We start from the raw sequence: 8,197 nt of genomic DNA, 5'->3' as shown, positions 1-8,197 counted from the left end.
AAAGCAAGGGAATTTCTCCTTTTTCACTCCAAGCAGAAAAATTAAGCAAGATGTGACCTGGCTGAGTGAGCTCTGATCATCAAAAAATACTATATTGGCCCTGATTGCTATGGCTCAGTTGGTTGAGCATCGTCCCACAAAGTGAAAGGTTGCCAGTTTGATTCCAGGTCACAGACATGCCTGGATTACAAGTACAGTCCCCCTGGTCAGTGTGTGGAGAGGCAATTGATCAATGTTTTTCTCTCATATTGATGTTTTTCTCCCACATTGATGTTTTTCTCCTTCTCTTTTTCCCTCCCTTTCCCTTCTCTCTAAATAAATTAATAAATGAATTAACGAATAAATAAATTTATTTTAAAAATCCAGTAGTTAATCTAACCTATCTCTGGAGAGACACACAAGCAACTGGCACACTTCTTTTCTCCGGGGAGGGAGGAGGGAAGCTGAGAGAAAGGTGTGGGGAAGACACTTGTTTTTTCTCTGTCTTATATTCTTTTATACTTTTTAAACTTAATATCATGTGATTATAATCTCTAATATAAAAATAAATATACTTCAAACTTAGGAATGATTCTGGTGGTTTTAGGGATTGGTTCAAGGTTGGGGCAGAGTCAGGATCTGGCTTTGCATTGAGTAGATCCTGCCTATCTGATCACGAGGCGCTGGTGAAAGGATAGACCGGAGGGTTAGCAAACAGGTTCGGAGAGCCCTGCAGGCCAGGCCTGTGTGGCCCTGGAGCTGGGTATCGTCTCTGAGTCCTTCCAGTGAGAAGGGCACACCTGCCTCCCTCCTTGCCTCCAGCTCCACTGAAGTCTTTCCAGTCAGGCAGAGAGCCCAAGTCGGGGAGGGGTGTGTGCAGTTAGTACAGGCTGTACCTTCCACTAGGGCACTGTGTGCTCCACTGCCTGTGAACCTGACAGCCTGAGCTCACCAGCCTCAGAAGTTGCATCAGCAGAAAGAACTGCTGGGTCCATCATGAAGATGGGTGCATGGCCACCCAGAGAAGGTTGGGCATGACTGAAGAGAAAGGGCAGGCTCCAGGTGGAATGGGGCAGATGACAAGAAAGGCCTCAACCAACCCCGGTATCAAGAGGGAGGCCAGTGATGGCCACTGCCTCAGCCCCAGACACCAGTTGGTGCCAGCCCAACATTGGTGTGACCCCGGAGCCTTGGTCTGAGTGAGCAGCTGAGGCATGGGAGCTGCAACTCCAGTGCTCTGCGTCCCTCCCCATGTTCTGCGCCCCAGAGCGTTTCCAGGCCTTCACAGGCAGGCTTGGCCCCCAAGCCTCTACCCCAAATCCACAAGTCCTAGTCTCCCAGCCTTTTCCACCTAAGGAAAGTTCCTCTGTCTAAGTTGGGTCCCCTGGAAGAACACACCCGTGGGACAGGACTAAAGCAGCATGAGGATGTGGGAAGACCCTTTGGGTTTGACTCCTAGTTCTTGCCACTTAAACTCCCTGGACCTCAGCTTCGTCATCGAGGCCCTCCTCGATGTCACATCATTGTTACCAGGGCCCCTTGTAAAACTAATTAGTCATGAAAGCACTTCGGAAAAGGAGGCACAAATGCTACCTATGTTATTCTGTTATTATTATTACCTATTTTAGTAAATAGAAACTGAATGGATCCTCATCCTGAGCTGTTGATGCCTCGCGGGTCCTCGATCTGGTGGCAGGGCCCTGACATTCCGCCTTGGGCCGGGGCACCGAGAAGTTAGGGCAGGTGGAGGAAGGTCCACCCTTCTAACGGGATAAGAGGGTGTGACCATTCCCTGAAGAGGAAATGAGCTCACATGGACAGGGCCTGAGGGCCGGGGGATGCCTAGGGCCTCCATTTCCTAGGACAGGTCCCCTAAAATCAGGGCTCCAGCTTCCAGCACTTCTTACAGGCTGCCCACGCAGGGGAGCAGGGTTGACTGAGAAATGCTCAGTGCCACCCCAGCTGCAAGCAGCATCTGCTCTCAGAACCTTAGATAGCCCTGCTATGCTTCCAAAAGGAATAGAGAAAAAGATCTAGGAAGGCCAAAGCAGAAAGTAACAAACAGGTATACTTTTAGGCTGCAGTGAGGTACAAAAATCTCTGTATGCTGGAGTCAGGCTGAGCTTACCCAACCCTGGCCTTGCATCAGCTGCAGAGCTGACTCCCAGGCCCTAAGAATTAGGCAGGGGGCAGGAACTTTTTGGCCTTGTCCCTAGCTCTCAGGGAGAGAGAGTCAAGGCAAAGCAGTTGAGCCCGGGCACCTCATTTCCAGGTCACCCAGCTGCCTAAGCTTCCAGCTTCCCAGGCAGCAAGCAGCCTGTGTGATCAAGGGCAGGCACAGCTGAAGGCCCGGGGAAATTTCCCAGCCTGCCCAAGGTCTCTCTCTCGCTGGAAGCCTTCCTAAAGTGGGTGACATCTCCCAGGTCAACTTGGGGACTTTGCGGCTGATTTCTCACTTGCACTTGACATCACTTCTTTAAAAACCTTCTACTAATAGCTGCTGGCGCTACAGACATGGGCAGGAAGTGTATAGGGAGAATTCTAATGTGGCCTTTCATCTCACGCTTGATGCTTCATTTATTATTTGTCTCAGAATTGAATGTGACAGGAGGTTCACAGACACACTCGTGGCTCTACTGTTCTCCCTAGAGCCCAGCCCCAGTATTTGAGGCCTATAGTGTCCACGAGAGCTGCCTGGACCTCATTGGTTCCCGGATCCCCTTAGGATGCAACAGTGTATGTGCGCGGGAGAGAGGAGTCTGTTCCAAGTGCAATGACAGTCCCTCTTTGTCTACCCTCTTCCTACAGCTTCTTAATGAGGTGTGTGGAGTTCCCAAGCTCTCTGGAGAGCGTCTGACGGCCCTCCTTATTCTCTGGCCAGTGCTCCCCTGCCAGCCTCCCGCTCCAGCCCACCGGGGCCCTGTCTGTGACGCACCGAGAGCTGGGCTGAGGGCTGAGGGCAAAGGAAAGGAGCCCCAAGAAGGTAGGTAAGGTGAGCAGGCTGGGGAGCAGGGACACAGGGTTCTTGGTGGGGCTGGGACCTGGGTCAGCCCTAATTCCATGCTTCTGGTCTCTCCTGGACTCAGTTTCCAAGTCCCTCAATTTCTTTCCATCTCCCAGCTGAGGTGATGCTAGAGAAAAAAATGTATATAACTCCCGCCCCATCACGGATTCCTCTCCCCGCCCTGGCCCTTACTTTCTTCATCTATAACATGAAGAGACAGCACAAGAGGGCCTACGGCTCCCAGCTCAGATGTAAGAGTCTGTGACATGATTCTTCAGCCAGAACTCCCATCTCTTTTGACGCTCTTGCTCTACCCACCCCCAGAATTGGTGTTTGTTCTTGGATAATTGGTTTGTTCTTGGGTTTTTGCTCCTGGTCTCTGACATCTGTCCTTCTGACTCCCAGGTCTGCCCAGAGGCTTGGCTTGATCCACCCCTTATTTCATGACAAACATTAGGCTATTCAAAACCTATGTTTGCCTTTTATAAACTGTACCTCCTGGGTTATCACCTAATCTAGAGTACACTGAGGATGGGGCGGGCGAGGAGCAGGCGTGAGAGCTCAACTGAGAGGGCCAAGCTTGTGGGGCTGAGCAGAGATCTGTGTGGGTGGAGATAGAGAATGTAGGGGAGGCGGGCCGGGCTGTGAGACATCATCCAGGCAGCAGTGTACTTGGCCTGGGGCCTGAGGAGCTTGGAATATTGGAGCTGGAGAGGCCTCCTGAGGCCATGTGGGCTGACCACCCTGTCCCTCCGACCCCATTTTAAAGATGAAGGCCGGCAGAATCAAGTGACCTGAAAGAAAGTATATATACATACTAAAAAAGGAGGAAGAATTTTATGTCCCTTTACAGAATGATCCTTTGCTTCAGGAAAAGCTCTCTCAATGGGTCGTATTTTTCTTTTTGTCGCTGACTGGTGACATCATCATCCTGGCCCAGGGTCGTTCTGAGGACCAGATTTGGAAACTGATCCTGAAGTCCTGCTCCTAACACTCCTTTTTCTCTGCAACCAGATTTGCAAAGCAAAGAAAGGGAACATCTGGGAGAATTTAGGTCAAAAGCAGTTTTATTGGTTAATTGATTTTAGAGAGAGGAAGGGAGAGAGAAAAACATCAGTTTATTGTTCCACCTATCTACGCATTCATTGGTTGATTCTTGTATGTGCCCTGACCAGGGATTGAACCTGCAACTTGGCATATCAGGATAATGCTCTAACCAACTGAGTTACCCAGCTAGGGCTATCAAAAGCAATTTTAAAATGACCTTAGTAGCCCCATAAACAGTCACAGCGGCCATCCGGGCCACAGGATCATAGCTGCTCACAACAGAGTGCAGGCAGGGTCTCTGCCAGGGTCCCTGGGGCCAGAGCTAACACTTGCCTCCTACTCAGCAAACCGTGGCAGGTTGGTGTGTAGGTAGATAGGCAGCTCATATCCTTGGCACACGAGACAGACTCTGGGAGTATTAATTCTGGAAAGACAGTAAGTATTCTGGGCCCTATCCTAGTGGAGAAAGGCTGTTTTTTAAATATCTCCTGACTCGAAGATCCTTAGAGAGTGGGAATGAAACTGGGGAAGGAAGCCCTTGAGTAGGTACTGGAGGAGGAATGAGTGGCTAGTTTAGTGCCAGGTACAGATTATGCACTCAGTAAACATTTGTGAATGATGTGTGGTATAGTTTATGATGGGTCTGGAACCAGCCACACAAGTCTGAATTCTGGTTCTACCACTAAATGTGTGCTTCAGGTACTTCTTTAATGATTCCAAACTTCAGGGACAAACTTCCTGTACCAACCAGTTGTCTTCTTTACAAATACCAGAGGCCATACTCACACTAGTTTAGACTAAAAAAGAAATTTCCAGCTGACACAGCTGGGAGGGGCACTATGGCAAAAGCTGAGATTTGGGGGCAGCACTCAATGTCTCTCAGACTAATTTTTTCCTTGTCTTTGCCCGACTTATGCACATGGGCTCTGTCCATGTGGCGGGGAAGGTGATTGTTTGCAGCTGAAACTCAGATTTGAAAAGGGGGCTTCTCGACATCAATATATCCATTTCAGAGAAGGCTTTGATTGTCCCTGCTTTGGTCCCAGGCAGAAGTAGAACACATGCCTAGTCCTATGGTGGGAGAAGTGGATGGCGTTACCAGGAGGCAAATAGGAAAGCCAGGTGGGCAAACAAAACAAAAATCACAGTATCTATAACACCTAAAGGTACCACGTACATGTGTGTGTGTTGGGAAAGCCCACGTCAGAAGGAGCCATGAACACAGAGTACTCAGGTGGGACCAGAGTCAGGCTTGACCTACTCACAGGAGGGTTATTACTGGGTGCGAATAATTTAGCTCCACTATGTCAGGCTCCGTGTTAGTCTAAGTATATCTCATATATATCATGTCTCATTCTTGCAATAGTCCTAAGAAGTAGATATTATTTGCCCCATTTTAAAAGAGAAGAGACAGAGGTTAAGCTCATGCAAGCAGTCAGTGACTTAGCCAGGTTTAAACTTGGGTCTTTTGGACTCCCGAGCGCCCGTTTTCCCCAAGGTCAAGCTGCCTCTTTAGAAACCACAGCTGAGAGCTTTCTAGATGGTTGCATTGAGCGCATTCTGGCTCCAGCAGGTGTGGTCTTGCAAGGAGGGGTAACCACAGCTTTCATGCCCTTCCCGGCTACATGCTTCCTCCGCTCTCCCAGTCCTACAGATCCTTGCTAGCCAATGGAGATAGGTAACCACTCTCAGAAATATATGGGCTTCTTCACCAAATGGCATTTCTCTAAAAATTGACACCCCAGTTGGTGACCCTGCCTGGAATTTTCTAGAATCTGGCCCGCTGGGTGAGAGGAAATGGGAATGAGGTGTTTGCAGGGACACTGGCATGGCAAACAAATCAAGAGGTGACATCTCTCACCTGAATCACAGACCTATCCGCAGCTGCTCACGGTTCTCTCTGCTTCTATGCTGCCCCCAACCCATTCAGCACTTCACAGCTAGCGCAACCCTCCTAAAATACCATTCCTCCCGCACCCACCCCTGCTCAGGGCCTCAGTGGCTCCCCTTTGCCCACACTCCTTACAGCAGCCTCCCAGGCTCCTCCAGACCTACGTCCCCACCTTCCACCAACTTCTGCAGCTTTCTCGCCCACCACTGCCCCTCACACTTGGGAAGGCAATAGACTCGGAACAACAGGAGAGCATGAACTGTATGTGGTTCCTTAAATTAATTAAAATTTACTACATTATTATTAAAATTCAGTTCCTTAGTCATACCAGTCACATTTCAAGTGCTTGATAACCTCTTGTGGCTACTTTACTGGACAAGGGGGATATAGGATGTTCCCGTCATCACAGAAGCTTCTACAGGCACCAAAGCCAGAGTCAGGAATACAGAAGCTTCTATTGGGCAGTACTGGCTTTGACAGTTACCTTCCCAAGGAAGCCCTAATCAAGGAATTATCAGTCTTGGCTGGGTGGCTCAGTTGCCTGGAGCAGCATCCTGTACCCCAAAAGGTCACTTGTTTGATTCCTAGTCAGAGCACATACCCAGGTTGCAAATCCATGTATGGGAGGCAATCGAATGTCAGTATTTCTATGTCTCTCTCCCTTCCTCTCTCTTTAAAATTAATAGGCATACCCTCGGGTGAAGATTTTTTTAAAAAAATTTTTTTTTAAGGAATGTTATCAGCTTTAAAGGAATCTAGGATAGATTTGACCTATTCTGTGACTCAGCAAATATTTGGCACCTACTATATTCCAGGCTCTGGATACGCAGTAGTGGGAAGAGTAAAAAGGCCATTGCTAGGGAGTGTCCTAAGTGCCTCCGTCCAGACTGGAGGAACCATGAAGGATTCCTGGAAAAGGGGACATCGAAGCACAGAACTGCAGGCTGAGGAGGCAGTAGCCAGGCTGAGTCACTCTCCAGACCATGCGCTTTTTGGCGGCCCCTTATTATAGACTGTCCCCACTGCCAAGACTGCGCCTTCTCTCTTTTTCCCCAAGGAGGGAAGGCATGGAGGCTAGCTAGTTCCTTAAACTTAGCCCCTCAACTGGGAGCGGGTCCCTGTAGGGCCGCTCCGCCTGCGTCAGGCTGCAGAGAGTGGAGGAGAGAGGCCACTCCCATCCAGGATCTGAGGAGCCTGAGCTGGCTAACGGAGCTGAGAGAGGCTGTCTTGGGGGTCTTCTGTCTCTCTGCTTCTGCTACAGCCTCCAGCTGCTAATCCTCTCCCCACATACATATACAGCAGGGCTCACCCTCCCCCAGCCCTGTGCCAGCTGCTCCGTCCTGATCCTTTTCCTGGTGCCCTGGCAGAAAACTACACCCCTGCTGTGACTTGAAAAGTGCTTATCTGGGAGTGAGGAGTTAGAGAGTACTGCCCATCAGGCCTGGCACGGTCCTGGTCGTTTTACGAGGAAAGCCTCACTTAAGCTTCCTGATCCTGGGATCATTGGGTAGGGACGATTATCTTCACCTCTGTAACAGAAATCTAGACCCAGGCAACAACCTCGGCCACCTTCAACGCCCTACGACCAAGCCCCGACCGAGGTCGCCCTCTCCGCCCCTCTTCCGTTCCCAGCCTCGCACTCGCATTCCGCAGGGTCATCCGGCCCTCCCCCCCTTGTCTCCGCTGGGATCCCCCGCCTCTCGCCCGGCCAGAGCCCAGGGTCCTTCGGGAGGCATGGCTTGGGGCCGAAATGGGTAGGGGATGCAGGCCCTGCGTGCCAGCCTGCGCTCTGGGCGCCGCAGAGTCGCCCTTTGTTTCTGCGGAGTCACAGTCACATGGCGCTTCCGGCACCCGGTGTTCCCGGCGCCGCGCCAGGCCCGGACCACCCCCATCCTCGGCCCCGCCCCTCCCCACCCCGCGGCCCAGCCCGGAGCCCGGAGCCCCGGAGCGCGCTGGGCCTCGCGGGTTGCTCCCGCAGCCAGCGCTGCTCGGACGGCCTCTCCTCTTGGAGCGCCAGTGCTGGGCCATCTTTGGCTTTGTACTCCTAGGGCTGGCGAGCCCAGTATCCAGTGGTTTCATGGGGTCCGCCTGTACTTAACTCCATTCTCACCATTTATGGAGTGGCAGATACTCCCTCCCTCCCCTTCTCTGACCACCACAAACAAAGCAAAACAAAAACCAGCCACCCTGGAGATGGTCCTTAGCATAGACCATCTAAGGGCAACCGCTCTAGCCAGTGGGCAGAAATGGGGCTGGCCCACATTGCCTGAGCCTGG

This window comes from Pteronotus mesoamericanus, unplaced genomic scaffold (genome assembly GCF_021234165.1).
Source record: "Pteronotus mesoamericanus isolate MK-2021 breed Mesoamerican mustached bat unplaced genomic scaffold, CSHL_Meso_final contig_44, whole genome shotgun sequence".
Taxonomy (NCBI): Eukaryota; Metazoa; Chordata; class Mammalia; order Chiroptera; family Mormoopidae; genus Pteronotus; species Pteronotus mesoamericanus.
This window is presented reverse-complemented; position numbering follows the sequence as displayed.